Below are 27,038 nucleotides of genomic sequence, written 5' to 3'. Positions count from 1 at the left end.
TGTCTGTGTGTGTGTGTGTGTGTGTGTCTGTGTGTGTGTGTCTGTGTGTGTGTGTGTGTGTGTGTCTGTGTGTGTGTGTGTGTGTCTGTGTGTGTGTGTCTGTGTGTGTGTGTGTCTGTGTGTGTGTGTGTCTGTGTGTGTGTGTGTGTGTCTGTGTGTGTGTCTGTGTGTGTGTGTGTGTCTGTGTGTGTGTGTCTGTGTGTGTCTGTGTGTGTGTCTGTGTGTGTGTGTGTGTGTCTGTGTGTGTGTGTGTGTGTGTGTGTGTCTGTGTGTGTGTGTGTGTGTGTCTGTGTGTGTGTGTGTGTGTGTGTGTCTGTGTGTGTTTGCAATTGTCTAGACACTATTTTAAGTGCTTTTAACTAATTAACTCATTTAATCCTCACAGTAATACTAAAAGGCCAGTGAAATTATTATTCCTATTTTACCCATGAGGAAATCAAGGCATTAGCTAGTCAGGAGAGGAAACGGGACGCGGGATGCATCTCACTGCCTAGTGCAAATTTCTAATCATTATGTAGTACAGCCTTTCGTCAATGACGTAACAGTACCTGGGTCAGTGAAATAATAGCCTGGTTGGCAGTAATCACTCCATATGTTATTGTTGTTACTGCTCATTGCCACTACCTGCAGGCACGTGTGGTTACCGTGGGCCCTCTCTCCCCACGGCTGTCATACTCTGAGCCGGATTCACACTGGATTGGCTGTCCTGGAGCAGGTGAGAGGCAGTTAAATGTCCCCCAGAGTGAAGAAAGTGGATGTGGATGATGTCAGAGGGCAGCCCGAGCACAGCCGCAAGGCGGCCAGGGGCGCAGTGCAGTGCAGTGAGCCTCCGTCTGGGGGAACGTGATTACGGGGCGGGCACGCAGGGCGGGGAGCTGAAGTTGTGAGCGCTATGTTGACATTTACATTTGAATGAACGCCATTCCTCAGGGTTCATAACTGAGCTGTTGTAATTTGTAACAAGGCTTTTAAAAATAGATGCACATTATTTTCCAGTCCATATGTTAGTGGAAATAAGTGACTATACACGCCCTGTCTTCTCTGGCTGGGATATTGCTGTGGTTTTCCGGATTAACCTCACTTCGTGTGTTTATTCCAGTTCAGTCAGCAGAATCCTAAGACGAAAAGGCCAGCAGAAACAGGGTCTCTCGGGCACCACTCTCTGCAGGGCACCACTCTCTGCAGGGCAGCACTCCTGCAGGGCACCACTCTCTGCAGGGCAGCACTCTCTGCAGGGCAGCACTCTCTGCAGGGCACCACTCTGCAGGGCAGCACTCCTGCAGGGCACCACTCTCTGCAGGGCAGCACTCTCTGCAGGGCACCACTCTCTGCAGGGCACCACTCTCTGCAGGGTACTACTCTCTGCAGGGCAGCACTCTCTGCAGGGCACCACTCTCTGCAGGGCAGCACTCTCTGCAGGGCACCACTCTCTGCAGGGCACCACTCTCTGCAGGGCAGCACTCTCTGCAGGGCACCACTCTCTGCAGGGCAGCACTCTCTGCAGGGCACCACTCTCTGCAGGGCAACACTCTCTGCAGGGCAGCCCTCTCTGCAGGGCACTCTCTCTGCAGGGCACCTCTCTCTGCAGGGCACCACTCTGCAGGGCACCACTCTCTGCAATCCTTGTGAATAGAGGCAAGGGCACCTGGAGTTGCACAATGCAGTGTCACAAACAGACAATCAGCAAGGATACAGCTTTGACGTCACCTCCTTCCAGTCCTAATCGGGCCTCACAGAGCGGTGAAGCAGAGGGACTCAGGCCAGCTGCCTAGGCTCCAATCCTGCCTCCGTCTGCCCGTGTGTGCCTGAGCATGGCAGCTACATTCCTCTGTATGTCAGTTTCCCCACCTCTAGAATGGGGTGATGATGGTCCCTAACTCGTGGCTTAGCTGTGAGCATTAAATGAGATGGCATGCCACGTGCTTCGTGTGGGCCTTGGCTCCTGAACTACAATACTTAAATACAATTTGCTGTGATTTTTATTGTGGGGATGCCCCATGCTGCCATGCCACCTCACCTGCCTCTGTCTGCTGTGTCAGCAGATAAAGAAACAGAAGTCTGGGAAGTTAGTTGCCTTATCTGGACTTGAGGCTCATTTCAGGCTGGGGCAGGAATGAAATTTGTTTTGTGTGGTTTTTCCTCCCAGCCCATTCACGTCATGGATGAAAAACTAATCATCAGGAAAACCCAGGTCTTTCCTGGTGGATAAGATAGAATGCTTTCAAATGAAACCTAAGGAGACCTGGGTTTATGCGGTGTATTTGTCATGGTTCTCCAGAGACCAGAATGAATAGGATGTCTATAAATACACAGACGTACATATGCACACACACATGTATACATATAAAGAGAGAGGTTTAAGACATTGGCTCATGAGAAGCTGGCAAGTTCAAAGTCCCCAGGACAGGCAGGCAGGCAGCCTGGAGACCCAGGGAAGAGCTGATGCTACCTCCCAAGCCTGGAGACTGTCTGTAGCAGAATTCCTCCTCCCTCAGGAGACCTCAGTCTGTTTTCTCTGAAGGCCTTCACCTGCTTGGGTGAGGCCCACCACAGTATGGAGGGCCACCTACCTCACCTACTGACTGAAATGTTCACCTCATCTAAAAAAATGCCTTCACAGCAACATTTAGCCTTGCATTTGACCAAATATCTGGGTACCACGGCCTAGCCAAGTTGACACAAAATTAACCTTCACTTCCAGAAAGAGGAAATGCCCCTCTCAAGCAAAAGCTAGAATTGTTTGAAACGGTTGATTAAAAAAAAGCTCTATTAGGTTGGTGCAAAAGTAATTGCAGTTTCTGTCATTTAAAAGTAATGGCAGGCTGTGCGAGGTGACTCACGCCTGTAATCCCAGCAGTTTGGGAGGCCAAGGCAGGCGGATCACTTGGGGTCAGGAGCTCAAGAGCAGCCTGGCCAACATGGTGAAATCCCGTCTCTACTACAAATACAAAAATTAGGTGGGCATGGTGGCACACATCTATAATCCCAGCTACTCAGGAGGCTGAGGCTGGAGAATCACTTGAATCCAGAAGGTGGAGGTTGCAGAGAGCTGAGATCTCACCACTGCACTCCCACCTGGGTAACAGAGGGAGACTCTGTCTCAGAAAAAATAAAAAGTAATGGCAAAACCCACAATCACTTTTGCACCAACCTAATACTAGAGCTTTGGAAGCAAATAAACTCATGAGTTCCCCAGCAGCACAGACAGATCTGAGCAGTGTGGGGTTGTGGGGAGGGGCTGGGAACTGAGGCTGGAGAGAGAATGGAGCTTCCTTAGGGTAGCAGCCCCTCACACGTGCTGTCTCTGGCTGCAAGCCTGCTCCTGTTCATCTTTGCCTGCTCAGCTCTTGCTCATCCTCCCAGAGGTCGCTTCTGAAGAGCCTTCCATGGTTCCCCGAGATGGCACTGGTTTTCCTGCTAAATATCTTCTGACCCGCAGCACCTACCCCACGCTGTGGCACTTTTCCTGAGTGAGGTAATTGCCAACTTCTCTGTCAGTTTCTGCCACTGAACTGTTGGCTTCTTGGGAACTATACTCCAAAAACACTTCTTGAATAGATGCGTGAGTGTTATGGACTGTATTTCTGTATCACCCCGAAATTCATATATTGAAATCCTAACCCCCAGTGGAATGTTTTTAAGAGGCGGGCTTTGGAGGGTAGTTGGGTTTAGATGAGGTCACCAGGGTAGAGCCCTTATGATGATATTGGTGTCGTTATAAGAAGAGAAAGGGGCCGGGTGCGGTGGCTCATGCCTGTAATCCCAGCACTTTGGGAGGCTGAGGCGGGTGGATCACGAGGTCAAGAGATCGAGACCATCTTGGTCAATGTGGTGAAATCCCGTCTCTACTGAAAATACAAAAAATTAGCTGGGCACGGTGGCGCGTGCCTGTAATCCCAGCTACTCAGGAGGCTGAGGCAGGAGAATTGCCTGAACCCAGGAGGCGGAGGTTGCGGTGAGCCGAGATCGCGCCATTGCACTCCAGCCTGGGTAACAAGAGCTAAACTCCGTCTCAAAAAATAAATAAATAGATGGATTGGATCCAAGATGGCCGATCGCTAACATCCCGGGATTGCAGCTCTCAGGGAAGGTGCGGAGAACTAGAGGACGCCACACTTTCAAAGTCTGGTCGCTCACGGAGCAGAAGATCCCCCAGTGGTGGAAACACACGGGTCGCCAGCACGACTCTCGCGGTCGGGGCAGCGGCTGTGACGGCACCTCGGTGCGGCAGCGCTCGGCGCAGAGTAAACAGGACCAGTTCCCCTTCTGACCGAGGTTTGGAGCCCCGGGAAGGCAGAGTCGCCTACTACGGACACAAGAAGGAAGCCGGACAGGAGAATCCTGGGCAGAAAAGCACCATCAGTTTTAACGCCGCTGCTCTGGCCCTGGGAACTAACAACCTGGACGCCCACTCAAGAGACCTAATCTGAAAGTTGGTAATTTCAAAGACGACAGGAGGATAAATTTACAATGACGGGAAGAAACCAGCGTAAAAAAGCTGAGATTACTCAAAGTCAGAACGCCTCTCCCTCTAAAGATGATCACAGTTCCACATCAACAATGGAACAAGGCTTGATGGAGAACGAGCGCATCCTGATGACAGAATCACTCTTCAAGGAATGGGTAATAACAAACTTCGGTGAGTTAAAAGAACATGTTGTAGCCCAAGGTAAAGAAACTAGGAACTTTGAAAAAAGGTTTGATGAAATCCTATTGAGAATAGACAACTTAGAGAGGAGTATGAGTGAATTAATGGCACTGATGAATACAATACAGGAACTCCGAGAAGTATGCACAGGTTTAAACACTCGAATTGTTCAAGCAGAAGAAATGATATCAGAGGTCAAAGTCCAACTTAATGAAATAAAACGTGAAGAAAAGATTAGAGAAAAAAGGATAAAAAGGAATGAGCAAAGTCTCCAAGAAATGTGGGACTATGTGAAAAGACCAAATTTACGTTTGATAGGTGTACCTGAATGCGACAGAGAGAATGAATCCAAGCTGGAAAATACCCTTCAGGATATCATTCAGGAAAATTTTCCTAAACTAGCAAAGCAGGTCAACATTCAACCCCAGGTAATACAGAGAACACCACAAAGATATTCCTCAAGAAGAGCAACCCCAAGGCACATAATCGTTAGATTCACCAGGGTTGAAACGAAGGAGAAGATACTAAGGGCAGCCAGAGAGAAAGGTCAGATTACCCACAAAGGCAAGCCTATCAGACTTACAGCAGATCTCTCGGCAGAAACTCTACAGGCCAGAAGAGAGTGGGGGCCAATATTCAACATCCTCAAAGAACAGAACCTTCAGCCCAGAATTTCATATCCAGCCAAACTAAGCTTCACAACTGAAGGAAAAATAAAATCTTTTATGAACAAGCAAGAACTCAGATATTTTATTACCACCAGGCCTGCTTTACAAGAGCTTCTGAAAGAAGCATTACACACAGAAAGAAACAACCAGTATTAGCCTTTCTAAAAATACACCAAAAAGTAAAGAGCACCAACATAAAGAAGAATTTACACCAACAAATGGATAAAACAGCCAGTCAACATCAAATGGCAGTAACCCTAAATTTAAATTGACTAAATTCCCAATCAAAAGACACAGCCAAAACCCAACGGCATGTTACATCCAGACCTGTTTCACATGCAAGGATACACAAAGACTCAAAACAAAGGGATGGAGAAAGATTTACCAACCAAATGGAGAGCAAAAATAAATAATAAATAAATAAAAAGCAGGAGTTGCAATTCTTGTATCGGATAAAATAGATTTTAAAGCAACAAAGGTATAGTGATAAAAGGATCAATGCAACAACAAGAGCTAACGATCCTAACACCCAGATAGGAAACTTAGATTCAATGAGACAGAAAATTAATAAGGATATCAAGGACTCGAACTCAGATCCAGAACAAGTAAACTTAATAAATATTTATAGAGCTCTCCACTTCAAACACACAAAATATACATTCTTGTCAATACCACATCACACCTACCCATTAGTTTAAATGAAACGTTGATTGGCCATTATTAATACCCAATTTTTTTCAAAATAAAGCAATATTTCCATTTACTCTCCCTCTTTCTCTTCCTCTTTCTTCCTCTCCTTTCCTTATTATTATTATTATTTTCTTCTTTCCTTCTCTCAAAAAAAAGAGAAATCAACTTGTAAACCTCTAGATCCAGGTCAGCAATGTCTCTTTCATTGCTTGATTTCCTTTCTTCCCTTCCCTCCCTCCCTCCCCGCTTCCTCCCTTCCTTCCTTCCTTCATCCCTTCCTTCCTCCCTACCGTCCTTCTTCCCTTCGTTCCTGCCTTCCTCCCCCACCAAAAAAAAGACCAAAAAAAAAAATAATAAATAAATAAATAAAAATAAAAAAGAAGAGAAAGAACCTAGATCTTTCTGTTCCTCCCTTTCTCTGCCATTTGAGGATACAACAAAAGGCAGCTGTCTGCAAACTAGGAAGCAGGCCCTCACCAGACACCGGATCTCCCAGGGCCTTGATGTTGGACTTCCCCCCTCCAGAACTGTGAAGTATCAGGTTGGTGCAGGAGTAATGTCGTGTTTTAACATGACTTTTAAATGGCAGAAACTGCAGTTACTTTCGTAACAACCTAATAAGTGTCTGTTGTTTAAGCCCCTGAATCTATATTGTGTTATAGCAGCCCAAACCGACTAAGATGGGTGATGAACGAAAGAAGGAATGACTCTGTAATGCTGGGCAGAAGGGCTTGTGGTCACCGAACTGGCCAAGGGGGCAGGGCCCCAGGAACGCCATTCTCCAGGCTCCCTGGCACCAACTCCTGGGCTTTTCCTTTCATGATCTTCCTTTCATGATGGGGAAGCCATCAGCTCTTCTCCACCATCACCCTCTCCTTATTCCAGCTGCATCACAGCATCACAGACTGAAAGAGCTAAGTGCAGCCTGGCGCCAGGGCAGTACTGACATGGGCTCGCCGTGTTCCCACTGGGTCCAGGCAATCACCTTCTGAGTGTGAACAGTGCAGACAGCCAGGGCAGGACACCCACCCGCTTCCCTACCATCCAGCTGGGAGCCCAGAAGGCCTGAATGGGCTTCAAGACACTGGCTCCCTTCTCCTGGGAAGACAGGGCCTCACATTTCCAGCCCAGGAGACTAGCGTCTTTATTTGCTGCCTGCATTCGAGCATGTGAAGATATGCAAAACTTTCTCCAATTGTCTTAACTTCCCTTGTGTGTTTTATCTGCAAAGCCTTTCATGCCACCTGTGCAACAGAACATCCTGGGGAATTCCTGTTTAGTCATGCTGGGATCTCAGGCCTCATTCTGAACACTTAAGGAAAGCTTTCTTACCTGGTTGCTATTTGGACTGTGAGTGTGAGTGTGTGTGTGTGTACATTATATATTTATGCACCCGTATGCATCCCAGGAAAGCATGGCATCAAGGAAGCTGTACCCCAGGGTTCTAGTAATTCTATGTCATGACAACGATCATTATAATCATTATAATCTTAGCCACCTGCCGCTCCAGAATGAATGCAAGGATTAATGGATGCTGCTAATACTGTGCCTTGAGTCCTTAGGGAAAGCTCTTCAGCAGGCACTGTTTTTTAACCTCTTTCAAGTGAAAAGGAAAAAAAGGATGAACTGGCAATTACGCCACATCTTGGCCTCTGCTGCCTGTGTCCTAGCCTGGGACCTTGGGCCAGTCATGTAACCCTTCTGATTCTGTTTCCTTGTTTGTAAAATGGGCTCGCAGGGCTTGTCTGTCCCCTCTCCTGGGGTTTGGGTGAGGATAAAACTAGATCGTATCAGTGCATGCCCTTGAAAACTGGAAAGCGTGGAACATGGGGCCACACTTGGACCTACATCATCAGCCCTCAGGCAGCACGGGCATCCCCTGGAAGGTTCTTCTGCGGAATTCCCCGGGTCTGCTCCAAACAGGGCTCACTTGTGTCTGCTCCATCTACAGTGATGCTGGGCGTCCTTTTGGTGACTGGCGTCGGACTAACAGATGTGCATTGTGAGAGTGTGGCTGGAGTCTCTCAAAGTCCAACTTTCCCATGGGATTCCGGTGCAGGGCATGCACCGGAATGCATAAAGTGAGTGACAGTGAAGGTGGCCGTCTCCGGCCCTGTCCTCTGACCTCAGAACACTAGGGTCCTGAAGTGGCTTCCTGAGATGCAAAGAAGATATCGCCCGTGAGTGTCGTGAGTGTCCTGAGAAGCGCTTTTACAAATACAACAATAAGCTGGGTATGGTGCATGCCCCTGTAGTCCTGGCTACTTGGAAGGCTGAGGACGGAGGATCACTTGAACCCAGGAGGCAGAGGTTGCGGCGAGCCCAGGAGGCAGAGGCTGCCATGAGTGAGCCTTGATTGCACCACTGCACTCCAGCCTGGGCAACAGAGCAAGACCTGTCTCAAAAAAAGGTGCCCTTTAAAATGTTCTATTACATATCAACAAAGCTTAATCGCAGAGTTTACAAAATCTAGTTAGCCCAAAAACGTTCATTTCTGTTAGGAAATGTTCATTGCCCTCACCATGACCAGAGTACCAATATCACCACCTCTCACCCACTCCAACCAGCCCGGCCTCACTAAGCTCAAAGGTGAAGGATCGTCACCCTCACCGCCAGCACCACCAATTACCAACCACTATGTCCCAGGCAATGTGCCCAAGTTTTAACTAAAATTCTTTTTCATTCTTTTGTCGTCGTTGCTTGTTTTTTTTAAATAAAATTTTCTAGATTTTAATTTGTATATAAGCCTTCAAAATTAAAACAAAATCGGATTTATTTTATTTATTTATTTTTTTGAGACGGAGTCTTACTCTGTCGCCCAGGCTGGAGGGCAATGGCACAATCTCAGCTCACTCAAGCGATTCTCATCTTGGCCTCCCGAGTAGCTGGGATTACAGGCATGTAACACCACGCCTGGCTAATTTTTATATTTTTAGTAGAGACAAGGTTTTACAATGTTGGCCAGGCTGGTCTTGAACTCAGGTGATCCACCCGCCTTGGCCTCCCAAAGTGCTGGGATTACAGGCATGAGCCACCACGCTCGACCTTGAAATTCTTTTTAATTCTCGAAATCACCCTATAATTGTTTTGATTTTACAAATGACACTCTGAGAGGTTAAGTCACTTTGCCCAGGTTGCACAGCAAATGAACAGCTGAGCCAGGACTCAACCGTAGGGTTCCAAAGCTCATTCTCTTAATCTCTTCCCTGTTTTGCCTCTCTCAGTCCTACCAGAACAGTCCTTCAACCGAATGTCCATGGACGCCAACCAGCAGATACTGGCATTCGAGCAGTACGTTCTCTTTCCTTCTCACTCTGTTCCTGCTTTCTGCAAAGTTCATCCCAGGCCCAGTGAATACAGACCTTCCTTCTCACTAAAAGGTCTGTGGAGACAGTGAGACAGAGAGCCAGAAGATACTTGCCTCTTCCTGTCTCTAGAGCCATCCATAACCGGCAGTGACAAGGCAGAGCCAAATTTTAGCAGAATTTGTTCAAACTAATCATTCTTGGAGAGTAGCAATTCTAGACTCGCATCAGTCAAACTCATACTGCAGCCCATCGTTTCTCAAAGGCTTTGCCTCTGACTCTAAGCCCAGGAGAGGAGAAACCAGCCAGCCCCAGGCAAATGCACTGGGCCCCAATTCCAGTCTGCATGGGCCCCTGTAACTGCATTTTTCTGTTTCCCAAGGGTGATTTGCTCCAATTCCAGAATACATCAATACTCCCATATATAAGCCACCAAACACCAGCTGAGAGCTTGAAAAATATCTCCTGGATTTTAAGTATCCAGAGTGGTTAGCAGCAGCCTGACAGCCATACACACAAGAGTCGAGATATATATGAGCTTCTGGTGCAGACCATTCCTCACCCAGGCGCTGGTGCTGAACGGGACTTCATCTATCCATTCAGCTGACCAGCCATGATGGAGCCTCGCAGTGCATGACAAATAGGACTGGGCTACTCATCTCTGACCTCCTCTGGGTAGTCAAGGTGGGGCTGAGCGTCCTGAGGAGGCCAGTGTCTCCGGCGGGAGGGTGGAGCATTCAGGGCCCAGAATGTTGGCTGTGGGCCCTGTTTTCTCAGCAACGTTTGCTGGATTGTGCCTTCAGGTCACTGTCCCCAAACTCTGGTTGCTTTAGGGACTGTGGGCGCCGTGGCTCTGAACTAGCTGGACCAGGGAGCTTATGGCAACAGGACAGGCTTCTCTCTGGGCTGCTGAAACACTAAACAGAAGACGATGTTTTGGTTTGCTTTTGCTTTTGCTTTTTTTCATGTCTCCCCCTTGACTAAATTATTCTTTTTTTTGTTGTTATTTTGAGATGGAGTTTTGCTCTCATAACCGAGGCCAGAGTGCAATGTTGTGACGATCTCTGCTCACTGCAACCTCTGCCCCCTCAGTTCAAGCGGTTCTCCTGCCTCAGGTTCCCTCCCGAGTAGCTGGGATTACAGGCGCCCACCACCACGCCAGGCTAATTTTTGTATTTTTAGTGGAGACGGGGTTTCACCACGTTGGCCAGGCTGCTCTCGAACTCCTGACCTCTGATGGTCCACGTGCCTCAGCCCCCCAAGTGCTGGTATTACAGGCACGATCCACTGCGCCCCGCCAACTACATTATTCTTAAGATTTGTTTTTTAATTTATAAAAAGTAGTATTTCTTCTGTCCAGACATTTGTAAAATATGGAAAACAACTAAGGAGAAAACTGCCTGTAATTCCACCCAGAGATAAACACCATTGCCTGGCACTTTTACTTTCAGTAATTTTTTAAATACGGTATGTTTGATAGTTTTTATAAGAGCATTAAATCTTATTATGTATACATGGGTTTCCCTTGCTTTTGTAAAAAGCCATATACTATAAACATTTTACAGTCTCTGAATGAAGATGGGGGCTTCTTGGGTAAGCAATTTGGGGGCTTTCCAGTCCAGTAATTTCTGATGTCAGTCTTGGCCAGGCTAGAGAAAGAGGGCCCAAATATTGATATTCTCAGCTGAAAGTTTCCTGATGGTAGCAGAGCAGACAATTCTGCCCTGGCAATTTCTCCATGAGGCCCAGCCTCTCCATCTCTGCTGGGCATCTGCCATTTATCTGGGGCATCTGTCCAGAGATTCGGATTCTGCAGATTTGTGGACACAAAAAACATGTCTAGCGTTTGTCATGATTTTCAGACCACAGTCTATAAATCTCTGGTGTAGACTTAAGGGTGGAACAAAAATTATGGAGTCCATTTAAAGGTCTCAGTTCTGCGCAGCCCCTAACACATGCATTCTTCCCACCTTAAGTCCTAGAAGCGGAGCCAATTACCTTCAGGCAGCAGCCACTGAAAGGTCAGAGGTTATGCAGGGCAGCCTCAGGATTTCTGTCCCCTTGGGAGTCATTGACCCTGACTCATCAACTTCCTTTGTGAGTCAGGGCCAGGCAGGGATCATCAATATTGTTACAATAGGGTTGGAAGCCCAGTTGATCACTGTGCTGGAGGCGGAAACCGAGGCCTCAGGGCCTCCTCGTTCAGCTTCTAGGGTTCCTTGCCTTATCAGATGTGAAATGGGTACAGATCTTAATCATCTTGTTAATTTGAGATGTACAATCAGTGTAACATTCTTTTCTCTGTAACTGAACTTAATATACAATCCGAGTTCCCATTCCATCAAGAATGGAAACTTAATCTTAACCAGGATGGAGATTCCCACTCTGCCTGGAGCTGATTCCGAGTTCTGAGGGGCCTGTGAAGTAATGTTCTGGTAGATAAGAAAACTATGCATGTCCGTATGGACATAAGTTTATCGTAAGTTTTGCTGATATAAAGTATGTGTAATACAATTTATAAATAATAAAATATACAATATTCTATAGCTTAAATTTCATATCACTGCACAGAACGTATTGGTTTTGTTGAATTCTTGTATCTGTAGCCAACCTGCAGTTACAATTCAGCCATCATGTGACAAAATCAGACTGCGTTGGCTATCCAGTTCATGGAAAAAGTCACCGTCACATGTCACTGATGAATGTGTGTGACTTAAACACAAATGTTGGTTGATGTTTTCTTTTGTGTTAACAAGATAAAAGTGAAACAACAAAGATAAATGTCAGATTATCACTCACTGTTCAGTGACGTGAATATTTCTTTGCTGAGTTGGATACTAGTTTTGGGATACTCAGACTATTTCCATAATTTTTCGTGTTATTTAACACAAAGTGACAGCTTTGTGTTAAATACCAGCACTCTTTTAGGTTCAATTTGCCCTTATTAACATTTTCTTTATCACTTTCTTCAGTCTACTCTAGAAAATCGGCAGAATAGAAAATGAAGCCCTGATTTATATCATTTGCCAATTGCCATGGTGTAAATATTCCTATCACGACTCATGTAAGCTGCCAACACGACATCATTGTACATGAAGTTGGGGAGAGGTTTTTAGTTATTTCTACCATACAGAGACAGATACAAACACAGATTTGCAGATATGTAAACAAACAAGAACATATTTAATAGGAAAATGTAATCAAATGTTTAGTAATGAGCCATTGGTCACAGCAAATTGCTGCTGTGTCCTGACTTTTCCACACACTGAGTCTTCTCTAGGTCCATAAGTTCTCTACGGCTTCTGTGCCCCTCTCGGCGAATGGGGATGCAGATTTTAAAACTCAGTAGGAGGGTGGGGGGATTTTTTTTCTCTAATAATATACAATGCTAAACTTGCTGCTCTACTAAATCTAATAAATAGAACCATGTGTATATGGATCTCTGTGCTGTTCCATCAGTCTGCCTTGTTTTCTCACGCATGTGAATCACCAGGTTTTAATACTGTAGCTTTATTCTATGTTTTATAATTTGATTGGATAGTCTCGTTTATAACTATTTTTCAGCAGTAGTCTGACTATAATTACACATTTATTTTTTCCATATAAACTTTTTAAATTACTTGGTTTTTTACTATTTTGGTGTATTTATTATGATCTTGTTAATTTTAGGGAATATCAACATGTTTATAACAATGAACCATCTAATTGAATAGATGATACTTTCATTTACTCCATTTTTTCTCAGTGTTCTTCAGTAGCATTTTATGAGTTTTTTAATAGCCTATGACTGTTTCTTATAAAATGTATTCCAAGGTATTCTTTTTAATATGATCAGCTACTTATCTGAATGCATGACTTTACTGAATTCTTCATGTTTTATTTTTTTTTTCCAGTTGTATCTCTCATTTCCAAATTTTTATACCTTTTATTTCTTTTTTCCTGTCAAATTGCATTGGCTACTTCCTGTGGAGTGTTAAATAATAGTGATATAGTGAACATTCATGGTTTCTTTCTGATTTCAGTGATGCTTCCAGAGTGTACCCATTAAAAATGTCAGTCTACTTGTTACGGAAGTTTCTCTGTCTTTTACCATTCTTCTAACAGTTATTGAAATAAAATTCACATACCTCTAAATTTTTATTTTCTTCAACTTTTAAGTTTGGGGGTATGTGTGCAGGTTTGTTACACAGGTAAATTGCATGTTGTTAGGGTTTGCTATATGAATAATCCTGTCATTCAGGTAGTGAGCGTAGTACCCAATAGGTACTTTCTCAACCCTTGTCCCCCTTCTACCCTCCCCACTCTCACAGTCCCCAGTGTCTATTGGTCCCATCTTTATGTCCATGTGTGCTCAATGTTTAGCTCCCAGTTATAAGTGAGAACATGTGGTATTTGGTTTTCTGTTCCTGTATTAGTTTTCTTAGTATCATGGCCTCCAGCTCCATCCATATTGCTGCAAAGGACATGATTTCATTCTTCTTTATGGCTGTGTAGTATTCCATGGTGTATATGTACCATATTTTCTTTATCCAGTCTACCAATGATGGGCACCTGGGTTGATTCCATGTCTTTGCTATTGTGAGGAGTGCTGTGATGAAAATATGAGTGTGTGTGTCTTTTTGGTAGAACAATTTCTTTTCCGTTGCATATATGCTCCATAATGGAATTGCTGGGTTGAATGGTAGTTTTGTTTTAAATTCTTTGAGAAATATCCAAACTGCTTTCCGTAGTGGCTGAACCAATTTACTGCTCTGCCAACAGTATATAAGTGTTCCCTTTTCTTCATAACCTCATCAACATGTTATTTTTTGTCTTTTTAATTAGCCATTCTGATGGGGCCAAAATGGCATCTCATTGTGGTTTTGATCTACATTTTTCTGGTAATTAATAATGTTGAGCATTTTTTCATATATTTGTAGGCCACATGTATGTCTTCTTTTGAGAAGTATCTGTCATGTCCTTTGCCCATTTTTTAATGGAGTTATTTGGTTTTGCTTGCTGAATTGGATTTCTTACAGATTCTGGACATTAGACCTTGGTCAGATGCATAGTTTGGAAATATTTTCTTCTATTCTGTAGATTGTCTGTTTGGCCTGTTGATAGTTTCTTATGTTGTACAGAAGCTCTTTAGTTTATTTAGGTCCCACGTGTCAATTTCTGTTTTTGTTGCAATTGCTTTTAGGAACTTAGTCATAAATTCTTTGCCAAGGCCAATGTCCAGAATGGTATCTTCTAGTTTTCTTCTAAGATTTTTATAGTTTGAGGTCTTACATTTAAGTTTCTTATCCATCTTGAGTTAATTTTTACATATGGTGAAAGGTAGAGGTCCAGTTTTATTCTTCTGCATATAGCTGGCTAATTATCTGGGCACAATTTATTGAATAGGAAGTCCTTTTCCCATTGCTTTTTATTGTCAAGTTTATCAAAGATCAGATGATTGTAATGGTGCAGCTTTATTTTTGGGTTTTCTGTCCTGTTCCATTGGTCTGTGGTCTCTTTTTATACTAGTACCATGCTGTTTGGGTTACTGTAGCCCTGTAGTATAGTCAGGTAGTGTGATGCCTCCAACTTTCTTCTTTTGCTTAATATTGATTTTGTTATTCACACTCTTTTTTTGGTTCCATACAAATTTTAGAATAGGTTTTTTATCTAATTCTGTGAAAGATGATTTTGATAGTTTAACAGGAATAGCATTGAATCTGTAGGTGACTTTGGGAAGTATGGCCATTTTGAGAATACTGAGCACAGGAAGCTTTTTTATTTGTATCATCTATGATTTCTTTCAGCAGTGGTTTGTAGTTCTCCTTGTAGAGATATTTGACTTACTTGTTTAGATGTATTCCAAAGCAGGGTGTGTGTGTGTGCGTGTGTGTGTGTGCGTGCATCTGTGTGCATACGTGTGTGCATGTGTGTGAATGCATGTGCACGCGTGTGTGTGTAATAAATGGGCTTGCATTCTTGACTTGACTCAGCTTGAACATTATTGGTGTATAAAATGCTGCCAGTTTTTGTACATTGATTTTGTACCTAAAACTTTACTGAAGTCATTTATCACCTCTAGGACCCTTTTGGTGGAGTCTTCAGGGTTTTCTAGGTATAGAATTTCCTATTTGGATACTTTTTATTTCCTCCTCGTGCCTGATTGCCCTGGCTGGGACTTCCAGTGCTGTGTTGAATAGGAATAGTGAGAGCAGCCATCCTTGTCATGTTTCAGTTCTTAAGGGGAATGCTTCCAGATTTTGCCCCTTCAGTATAAAATTGGCTATGGGTTTGTCATAGATGGCTTATAATATTTTGAGGTATCACCTGTTTTGTAAGTGTGTGATTCAATTGATTTTAGTATATTCACAGAGTTGCACGATCATTACCATTATCTAGTTTTAGAACATTTTCATCACCCCCAAAAAATCCCATATTTGTGAGCGAACACACCCACCCTCCCCCGCTCCAACCCTTAGCAACCCATCTTTGTAGCTATGGATTTGCCTATTCTGGACATTTCATATAAACAGAATTATAAAATATGTGGTTGTTCGCCACTGGCTTCTTTGACTTAAAATAATGTTTTCAAGGTTTATCTATGTTGTAGCATGAAGTAATAACAATATATTAATATTAAAGATGTTAATAGAATTAACAATAACAAACTTACCTAAATAATATATAGCTTTTATTTTTAAAAATTTAATGTGTAAAATAATTATTTTTGTGAAAGTTCCAACCACAGTTTACTTTTTAGGAATCAATGTGTTTTTAGTGTACAGTTGTATGTATCTCTACAATTGGTAATTGGGTAAAAATATGGATTTTCGTAGCTGCTACTAGTCTTATATCCTTCTTTACATCTTACCCCACCTACCTGGAATTTTTTATTAGGAGTTTTCTTATGTCGTCTTTGTCCATATCTCCCTTAAAATCCTGATAATAGGACTCAAACTCACACGTAGCTCAGAGACCTCATCTGTGTCGTTTCTCATCATTTCTACTCACTTGGACCTCAACTACCTTGACCTTCCAGGATTGCAGAACAATTTGTAGCTTTCAGGGCTGCTGATTTCTACACGTCCTTGCTTTTTGTCTACCCGAATGTTCTTTCCTTCTCCCTAGAAACTGTCCTTTCCCAAGATAACTCCCATTCACGCTTCAAGACACAGCTCAGCTACCACCTCCTCCATGAGACCTTCCTTGGCCAGAGTCTTCTTTTGCATATGTGCTCCGTAATGGAATTGTCTTCCCTCTGTGGTCCCACAGCTCCCTGGGCTTACTTCTATCATAGCGCGTATCACACATTCTCCTGTGGTTGTCTATTTTCCAGCCAACCCCCATTAGACTGTACACTTTTTTGGGATCAGACACTGGGTATTATTTATCATTTTATCACCAGGATCTGGTACATAAAAGAGGGCTGATAAAGTTTGATGAATGAATAAAACTAAATCCGTATCCTCCAGCTTTAGACATATCAATAGGGACTACCTGATCACTTGCTGTATGTGCACCTGTAACCTGAGCAAGACAGTTATACAGAATGCAGCTCTCACTCTCAAACTACTTACAAGATGAAGGCACTCCTGCCCACACTCTGCCAAGCAGACTTTCTAGTCGGCAGCTGCTTTCATCCAGCCTCCTTGCTCTGCCTTCTTTATCTAGGCGAATGCGTATTAATTTGGGATGGCAACATGATGACCGTTGATCGAGAGCTAGCTGGGGGCATCCCAAGTCTCACCAAGGCCTCTGATCTCTGTTTTAGAATATTGCATTATCCCAGAGTGTCCCCATGGCCTATCCCAAGATATAAGTCGGGGCTCCTAGTGACAGCGAGTGTAGCTCCCCAGTGTCTGGGAGTGAATACCTCTGCTGAGAATCATCCTAAATATCCAGAAGCTTTTCCCACTATTCTTTTTCTTTTTTTGAGACAGAGTCTTGCTCTGTCACCAGGCACCAGGCTGGACTGCAGTGGCGTGATCTTGGCTCACTGCAACTTCTGCCTCCCATGTTCAAGCAGTTCTCCTGCCTCAGCCTCTTGAGTAGCTGGGACTACAGGCGCATGCCACCATGCCCAGCTAATTTTTGTATTTTTAGTAGAGACAGGGTTTCACATGTTGGCCAGGCTGGTCTCAAATTCCTGACCTCAAGTGATCTGCCCACCTCAGCCTCCCAAAGTGCTGGGACTACAGGTGTGAGCCACTGCGCCTGGCCCCAAACTTTCTTACTCTGTAACAATCTTTCAGTTGATTCTCTTGTGTAATACCACAATTTCCAGGAAGGGCATTTTCCCTTCCTGCTACCTGTGTCCTCCAATGAATCAGCATGGACAGGCAGGATTTCCATCAGAACGCAGCCCTGCAGGCCCTCGAGATCTTCATCTGCTTGCCTAGACCAATGCTGAAGCATGCAGAATGTCAGCCAGCAGATGTTATTCCCTGGGTGACCAAAACACTTGACCTTACCTATAGTCAAAATTACATGGATACTAGGTATGAAAACACTTTGTAAAATGTTGAAATGATGGTTCAAGCTAATAGTTCTTGACCAGAGAGATGGCATAAGAATAAAGTAACAAGTTATTAAGTAAATGTTGAGCCCCAGCCGGGTAAAAGGCTGTATACAAACACATTGTCATTGTAATTCTTAGTCCCTAATGTTATAAAACACATTATATTCAATACAGCCTACAAGTCATGGCCACATATCCAGGACGTGGCACCAGTCAAGTGTTGTGAAACTCCTGCCCTTCCTCCTCTTGTCTTGCTTTCAAAGCTCTCTGTAATCTCAGTGCACCTTCCTTACTTAGCCTCATTTCTCCTTGTTCTGCCAAGGCCTCACCAGTCCGTGGAAAGCACAGCTCCTCCCTGCGTTCGGGGATGGCCTCCGTCTTCCAGGAGTGTTTGCCTCTCATCCCTCCACTACCCGGAGTTCCTCTGTTGTTTCTGACCCATTTCAAGAGTCACCCCCAACACAAACCTTTTCCTGCAACTCAAGCCATTTGATACTGAGGGAGAACGCACCCTGCGTCACTCCATGCATGTATACATTGCAGAAGCATATGGCTTCACATGTGCCAGGTGCTGGCGAGCTCCCGGAGGCCAAAATAGCAATGTCTACAGCCGTGTCCACCCCATCACTTCACAGTGTCCAGCATATTCCAGTTGCTTCACAGGCATATGCTGATGGATAAGGATCCTGGGAGAACATGACCCCGAGCTTAAAATCAAAGGTGGACACAGGCAGAGTCTCCCCGTCTCATGGCTCATTATGGAAGTGAGGCTGCATCCCCCTCCCCGCTGTGAACATGGCACCAGGAGAGGTCGCCCACAAAGATGACGTTCTATCTCATTCCCAATTCAGTTCCCACGGAAGCCCTTGCCAGGGCCCTTCATATTTTGTGTTAAAACAACGAAAGAGGTGACCCGAGCACAATCTCTAATAGGTAGCACGGGTCAACAATGATTCATTTGTACGAGTGCTTTTCGCATGACGGGCTGAGATGAAAATTTGTCCTCTTCCTAGCAAGAGCTATAAATTAGTTTTATGCCACTGTTAAACCCAGAGGCAAAAAAGGAAGGGATTGGAAGGGGGGAGGCTCAGGGAGTAAGGCCTGGCTGTTTCCAACGCAAAGCAAGCTGCTTCTTGGGTCACACGAACAAGGAGGTCGAGGGCGGAGGGTGGACGGCAGAGGGCGGGCAGCAGAGGTCAAGAGACTGGGCCAAAAAGAAGTCGACGCGGTGACTCTGAGGCAAGACAGAAGGTTCTTTGAGGCTCCAAACTACACTTTATCTTTCTGTTCATCTGCAGTACCTTGCAGGTTAGCCGAAGCAATGAACCGTGAGGCAATTGTGTCTCTCTTAGCCAGGTTTGAATAAAACCAATTCTGCTACATTCATACGCCTTCTCCAAGGCCAGTGGAGCCACTAAAAATAATGGTGTTCATCTACATCTCTTGACGCGTGTCGTTCCACAGGATATCAAGTAGAAAAAAAAGCAGTCTACAAGACTACATGTGCAATATTTAGGCATTTATGTCGAAATGGTATTGAGAAAAGTACACGCCAAAATGTTCACCGTGGTACGATCGGGATGGCGGCATACTGAGAGTTTTCTATTCTCTTCTTTATACTGTGCAGCCTCTTTTAAATACTTTGTGATGAGAATGCATGGTCTCCTAATCAGAAAAAAATAAGTTTAAAAACAATGTCGTTAACCCATAGTTATCTGTGCTAGAAAGAGGAAGAGAGAACAGTGATGTGGATCATCTAAGATGGGAAAAGTCACCCATGCTTGACTTTGGAATATGTTACGTACGTTTCCCCCCCAGAAGATTTATCTTCCTAATTATGCTTTGCTCCTTACTTAATATTAGGATTAGTTCTAACTCCCTTAGCTCCCCTGCCAACTAAATGAGCTAAGCTGGTTGGCAGGGAAAAGACAGCTTGGAATGAAATGAAATGAGCTGCAGGCAATCCACGTGGGGATAACTGAGTGCTGCCAGCTGCTTGCGGGACAGGAGCGGAAGCCTGGGCCATAGCCCCACTCTCTGCAGCCAGAATCTGGAGAATCAAAACCCAGCTCCACTACCACCAAGCCCCAGGTCTTAGGAAAGACCCTCTTCCACCCTGTGCTCTAGTGTCCCTGGGTACGAAGTGCTGTGAAAATGAGGCCCACCTCCTGGAGGCCGTGTGAAGGTTAAGTGAGATGGGGTACGTGTTGTGCTTAGAACCGATACCCATCAGGTGTTAGCTAGGACCATTCCTTGTTTCAAGCTTGCCCTTCCGTGATTTGCATCCATATGATACTTTCTTCCAAATGGATCTTAACATTTAAAACACATTTTAATGCATTCCTCCTGTTATCCAGGAGGAAGCCAGACATCATCATTCTTGTTCTGTCATCGTGGAAATTAAGGTCTGAAAAAAGTGAAAGGAACTATCCTTGGTCACGAAAGGAGGGGAAGACCTGAACCCACACCTCCGTTCTCCATGCCCCTTCGTGCCACCTGCTTCGGCCCCAACCCCATCCGCCCGTTTATGCCCAATTCCCTATGTCAGCCAATGCAGGGAAATTGAAGTTTCATGCTGAGGTCTGTCTATGATGACTTGTGAAGACCACCCAGGGAATTGCTGTGAAGTGCTTGGCCAGGATCTAGTGCCGTGGAAAGGCCGAGTTCTGGCTGCGGGGAGGGAGTGAAGAGGCCCTGGTTCATTCTGACTACTGGTCATAAGGCTGGTACATTAGCAAACCTCGGATCGAGCACTTGCCATTTCTGTGTTTTACAGAGGAAGGCTTTAGTGCCATCACCAACTTGTCTTCCAGAGAGTTAGTCACCATATTAGAATCATGGAACAAGATAGGACAGTTTGCACCTGGACCCGTTGAAAGATAAACTTTGGTACATCATAATTTTTAAAAATGTATTTGCACAAACAGCAAGTCCTGAGTCAGGAAGCTCCAAACCAGAAGTGGTTCAGGGCTCTGCTGCAGGTGACTGCAGGGAGAGCTTCCCTAGCGCCAGGGCTGAAGTGAGCAAAGGCACGACTGGTCTGTATAGTTAGAGCATTGCCTCATCTAGACAGTTCCAGTGCAAACTTTCAGACAATTTATCTAAATACCAATTGGTTGCGTGTGATTGGTGGTCTAAATGACCCCCCATTTGATCATATTGAAAGACAGGATACCATCCTGAACGTTCCCCTACAAATCCTGGCCTGACTCCCAGAAGCAATTCCCGCCCCCCCCCCACCAGTAGAAAAGTAAGCTCTCTGAGGACAGGAACCACATTTGCTCTGTTCACCGTTTATACCCATCGTCTCCCACAGCCCAGAGTGAGTGATGAATTTATATTTGTTGCATGATTGATTGATTGATTGATTTAATGGGTTCACTGTGTAACAGCAGAATGGTATGGAAACCGATGGGCCCTGCTGACAAGCGTGATACTTATTTATGGATTACTATTTAAAAACAGGAAGCTGCTTCTAAATTCTGAACATGAAAACCCAATTTAACTAATAGTAAAGAATTACGAGTAGCCATAAAATGGAGAATTTATTAATTAAAGCAAAGCTCTCTCTTCACAAATGAATTTACATACTCTTAAAGAAGATAAACTTCCCATTTTCTGCTTAAGAATTTCCTCACATCGCTTCTCAGCCTTTTGGCTAAGATCAAGTGTAGAATTTCCTCACAGCTCTGCTTCTTCTCTGCCCCCAGTGGAGTCCCGTGTCACCAAGCAAGGGGACACTACATGATTAACAAATCAAGGTGCTCCCTCCCTGGAACAGGGCAACCCTATTACCACCATCATGAAAGTCAGCATGGGCCCGGCAGGGACTTGTTAGGGAATCAGAGAGCTAGAAAGAGATGTCAGAGGTAAGAATCTGCTATCTGACTCCTAAAGGGATGTTAGGCCTTTTGTGAAGGAAGAGGGATTCCCGGCATGGTGTCAGTGGGCAAGGATGAGTGGCTGTAGCTCCTTGCCCTTCACAGTGTGGCCTGTGACCCAGCAGCTCTGACAGCCGTGGGAGCTGGTTAGAAATGCAGACTCTCAGCCCCATCCCAGACCTGCTGCGTCAAAGTGCGCATTTTAACAAGATGCCCAGGTGATTTGTGTGCACCCTGCACAGTGTTTAGGGTGCTAACCCTCTCTCTGCAGACTCATGAATGGAGAGTTCTGTGGCTTATGTAGGTGCAAGGGAAGTTAGGAGAGATTTTTACAAGTGCCTCAGATACGTTGAAGCTGTGTATGTACCTTCCCTTCTACAGCACCCCTTAGAGGATGGGGAAATGCAGACAGGGAGGAAGAATGTCCAGCCTTCAGGGGGATCCTAGAGGTCACCCAAGCTTCAGGCATTATGCAGAGTGGACCACCCCTGGCCTGAGACAAGGCCGAGCTGGAGCCTGCACCCCTTGGGCTACTGGAGAGCACGGCACTCTTGTCGAAAGTGAGCACCCTGCAATGGGGGAAATAGGAAAGAAAGAGAAGCAATGTTGAAATGTAGTCATGGTGAATTGTGTTAAAAAAAATTCCCACATAGAGACTATTTAAATTGCCTTGAAGTAGATTCGGCTAATTATCTTAGCAGACACTAATAAACTTGTTCCTTAGAGATACTCAGCGACTATAATAACCCAAAGATGAATATTGAATGAATGAGTTAGTAGGGACCGGCCAGCCCGCCAGCCTCCCAAGCCCTGGGGGCAGGAATCCTCCCTTCTACCTTCCCATCCCAGCCCCTGGAGCCTAAGATTTTTATTAAATATGTACCCAGCTACTAGGAAAGATTTAGAGTCAATAAAACACCTGCCCTTCCTTGGTTCAGGGGATTTACTTGGAGCCGTCCGCAGCTTTTTATGGTTGCTCTGTCCCCCAGCTTGAGGTGAGGAGAGCCACACTGCAGAGAGGAGGAGCCATTCCCACAGTCAGCGTGCGCCTCTTGTGACGCCACAACCAGGCCGCGGCAAAGTGTCAGGCCTTAGCCCCCAAGTCTAATCTCGGAGAGGAGCTCTCTGCCTCTAGGACCGAAGGGCAAGTCGGTGCCACTCCAGGCACAGCGTGAACACTTCAGCACCTTACCTCCTGAGTTTCTAGGTCCTGCGTCTTTCTGGGAGTGTCAGCCAGGACCCCACCTCTCTAAGCTACGAGACTCACGCTCCCGGGGCCCCTCCCTGATCTGACTCTCATCCCCATCCTCCAATCCCCCCAGCTACTGGCATCTCAGGCAAGCTGATGCTACCAGACCTACAGACAGGCCAAATGAACGAGTGAAAGAATGAAAGAAAAGACCCCCTAGGGTTCTTGAGCCCCATGAAATATGTCCATTTAACAGTGACCTGAAGACAACAGCCACATACACTCATACTGTCTCTTTCTTTCATTCTATTTTGTGCATGCAGTGAAGTACACAGATCTTAAGGGTATTCCTCCATGGATTTTTACACGTAAATATGTATATATACACATATCCATAGAGCCACCACCCACCCAGACCAAGAATTAAAATATTTCCAGCCCTCTGGGGCTCCCTCAGGTCCTACCAAGTCAATATGTCCACACACAAAGATAACCTCTGTTCACGTCTCTGTTACTGGTCAGTTTTGCATGTTTTCGAACTTCAAACAAAATTCCTCGATGTGTATTCTTCTGTGTCTAGCTTTTAAAAAAATTCAACATGTTTTTGAGCTTGATCCATGTTGTTGGGAATAGCAGTAGCTCATTCTTTTATTCTAGTTGCATATTATTCCATTGTGTAGTTGTATCACAGTTTACCCACTGGAACGTTTAGGTGAGTTTTGGATTTGGGCTCTTACGGTTCAGTGGTGCTGTAACCATTTCGTGTGCATGTTTTCTGATCACATCATGCTCATATCTGTCAGGTATTGATTATAACTGTAAAGGGGCTCAGATCTTACCCCCACTTGCAAGCTCACAAGGTGACCTGCCACAGTTTCATGGATGCTGACAAGACACGAGATTCCTGGGTCAGAGATGAACAGGTGCAAAGTGTCAGCTTGTGCCAGGACACTAACCCTGACAGGGCAGGAACTCAAGGCATAACATTACAAGCCATACACTCTTTAACCACGCCAAGCTGTTAGGAGAGCTTGTCGTAATAAAGAGGCCCCAGTCTATAAGGGGCACTTGTGACCTCAGCCTCTGTTGCCTGCTTAGTGCTGGGAAACTCAGACAGTATCACCTACCTGGTGTCACAGATTAGCAGGTCTGTGACTGGAGGCATCCCGCATGGTGCCACGGGGAATCCGGGTGGCTGAGATGCTGTTCACGTAAACATCATCCTTAGATGCTTCTGGCAACAAGGTCTCTTGGTTTCTTTGTGTATCTCTGGATGTGAGCTTCTGATTCGTGGGGCTCACATCCTCAGTACTCACTCTGGGAATGCCATAGTGTTTTCAACTGCAGAATTACCTCTGCTTCTCTCCATGAAAGGCTTATTGATTTGAGTCCTGTTTGGAATAAATACATTAGCCATATATATATATATATACACACACACACATATACATACATACATACACAGACACACACACACACATATACATACATACACACACACACACACACTTTTTTTTTTTGAGATGGAGTTTCACTCTCGTTACCCAGGCTGGAGTGCAATGGCACAATCTCCGCTCACCGCAACCTCCGCCTCCTGGGTTCAAGCAATTCTCCTGCCTCAGCCTCCCGAGTAGCTGGGACTACAGGCATGCACCACCATGCCCAGCTAATTTTTGTATTTTTAGTAGAGACAGGATTTCACCTTGTTGACCAGGATGGTCTCTGTTGTGAACTGAACGCGAGCCCGGGAATCTCATCCAGCGTTGCAATGAACATTTGTGTGCACGTGTCCTTAAAATAAAATGATTTCTAGTCCTTTGGATATATACCCAGCAATGGGATTGCAAGGTCAAATGGAATTTCTATTTCTAGATCCTTGAGGAATCGCCACACTGTCTTCCACAAAGGTTGAACTAATTTACACTCCCACCAACAGTGTAAAAGTGTTCCTATTTCTCCACATCCTCTCCAGCATCTGTTGTCTCCAGATGTTTTAATGATTGCCATTCTAACTAGCATGAGATGGTATCTCAATGTGGTTTTGATTTGCATTTCTCTAATGACCAGTGATGATGAGCATTTTTTCATATGTTTGTTGGCCTCATGTATGTCTTCTTTGGTAAAGTGTCTGTTCATATCCTTTGCCCACTTTTGAATGGGCTTGTTTGTTTTGTTCTTGTAAATCTGTTTTAGTTCTTTGTAAATTCTGGATATCAGCCCTTTGTCAGATGGGTAAACTGCAAAATTTTTTCCCATTCTGTTGGTTGCCGATTCACCCTAATGACTGTTTCTTTTGCTGTGCAGAAGCTGTGGAGTTTCATTAGGTCCCATTTGTCTATTTTGGCTTTTGTTGCCAATGCTTTTGGTGTTTCCGTCATGAAGTCCTTGCCTACTCCTATGTCCTGGATGGTTTTGCCTAGATTTTCTTCTAGGGTTTTAATGGTGTTAGGGCTTATGTTTAAGTCTTTAATCCATCTGGAGTTAATTTTAGTGTAAGGTGTCAGGAAGGGGTCCAGTTTCTGCTTTCTGCACATGGCTAGCCAGTTTTCCCAGCATCATTTATTAAACAGGGAATCCTTTCCCCATTGCTTGTCTTTGTGAGGTTTGTCAAAGATCAGATGGTTGTGGATGTGTGGTATCGCCTCCAAGGCCTCTGTTCTGTTCCGTTGGTCTATATCTCTATTTTGGTACCATTACCATGCTGTTTTGATTACTGTAGCCTTGTAGTATAGTTTGAAGTGTGGTAGAGTGATGCCTCCAGCTTTGTTCTTTTTGCTTAGAATTGACTTGGCTATGTGGGCTCTCTTTGGGTTCCATATGAAGTGTAAGGTGGTTTTTTCCAGTTCTATGAAGAAGGTCATTGGTAGCTTGATGGGGATAGTGTTGAATCTGTAAATTACTTTGGTCAGTATGGCCATTTTCACGATATTCATTCTTCCTAACCATGAGCATGGAATGTTTCTCCATCTGTTTGTGTCCTCTCTCATTTTCTTTTCTTTTTTTTTTTTTTTTTGAGATGGAGTTTCGCTCTTGTTACCCAGGCTGGAGTGCAATGGCGCGATCTCGGCTCACCGCAACCTCCACCTCCTGGGTTCAGGCAATTCTCCTGCCTCAGCCTCCTGAGTAGCTGGGATTACAGGCACGCACCACCATGCCCAGCTAACTTTTTGTATTTTTAGTAGAGACGAGGTTTCACCATGTTGACCAGGATGGTCTCGATCTCTTGACCTCGTGATCCACCCACCTCGGCTTCCCAAAGTGCTGGGATTACAGGCGTGAGCCACCGCGTGTGGCCCCTCATTTTCTTGAGCAGTGGTTTGTAGTTTTCTTGAAGAGGTCCTTTACGTTCCTTGTTAGTTGTATTCCTAGGTATTTGATTCTTTTTGTAGCAATTGTGAATGGCAGTTCGTTCTTGATTTGGCTCTCTTAGAGTCTGTTATTGGTGTATAGGAATGCTTGTGATTTTTGCACATTGATTTTATATCCTGAGACTTTGCTGAAGTTGTTTATCAGTTTCAGGAGATTTTGGGCTGAGGCGATGGGGTCTTCTAAATATACAATCATGTCATCTGCAAATAGAGACAATTTGACTTCCTCCTTTCCTATTTGAATACCCTTTATTTCTTTTTCTTGCCTGATTGCTCTGGCTACAACTTCCAGTACTACATTGAATAGGAGTGGTGAGAGAGGGCATCCTTGTCTAGTGCCAGATTTCAAAGGGAATGCTTCCAGTTTTTGCCCATTCAGTATGATATTGGCTGTGGATTTGTCATAAATAGCTTTTACTGTTTTGAGATACATTCCATCAATACCTAGTTTATTGAGAGTTTTTAGCATAAAGGGCTGTTGAATTTTGCCAAAAGCCTTCTCTGCATCAATTGAGGTAATCATGTGGTTTTTGTCTTTGGTTCTGTTTATGTGGTGAATTACATTTATAGACTTGCGTATGTTGAACCAGCCTTGCATCCCCGGGATGAAGCCTACTTCATCACTGTGGATAAGCTTTTTGATGTGCTGTTGCAATCAGTCTGCCAGTATTTTATTGGAGATTTTTGCATCTATGTTCATCATGGATATTGGCCTGAAGTTTTCTTTTCTTGTTGAGTCTCTGCCAGGTTTTGGTATCAGGATGATGTTGGTCTCATAAAATGATTTGGGAA

The 27,038-nt window shown here is 44.6% G+C and overlaps 1 protein-coding gene and 1 long non-coding RNA gene across 2 annotated transcripts in view; one reads left to right on the top strand and one right to left on the bottom strand.

Moving 5' to 3' along the window:
* Positions 1-27,038, top strand: part of SIAH3 (siah E3 ubiquitin protein ligase family member 3) — a 96,135-nt gene that overhangs the window by 44,247 nt on the left and 24,850 nt on the right. The window lies entirely within an intron of this gene.
* Positions 15,967-24,269, bottom strand: LOC144582795 (uncharacterized). Its single transcript, XR_013536250.1, has 2 exons — positions 24,006-24,269; positions 15,967-19,473 (listed from the first exon to the last, which is right to left on the bottom strand). It is a non-coding gene; the product is annotated as an uncharacterized LOC144582795 (long non-coding RNA).

Source organism: Callithrix jacchus, chromosome 5 (genome assembly GCF_049354715.1).
Source record: "Callithrix jacchus isolate 240 chromosome 5, calJac240_pri, whole genome shotgun sequence".
Classification (NCBI taxonomy): Eukaryota; Metazoa; Chordata; class Mammalia; order Primates; family Cebidae; genus Callithrix; species Callithrix jacchus.
Note: the sequence above shows the minus strand (reverse complement) of the source record. Positions and strands in the feature narration are given on the sequence as shown.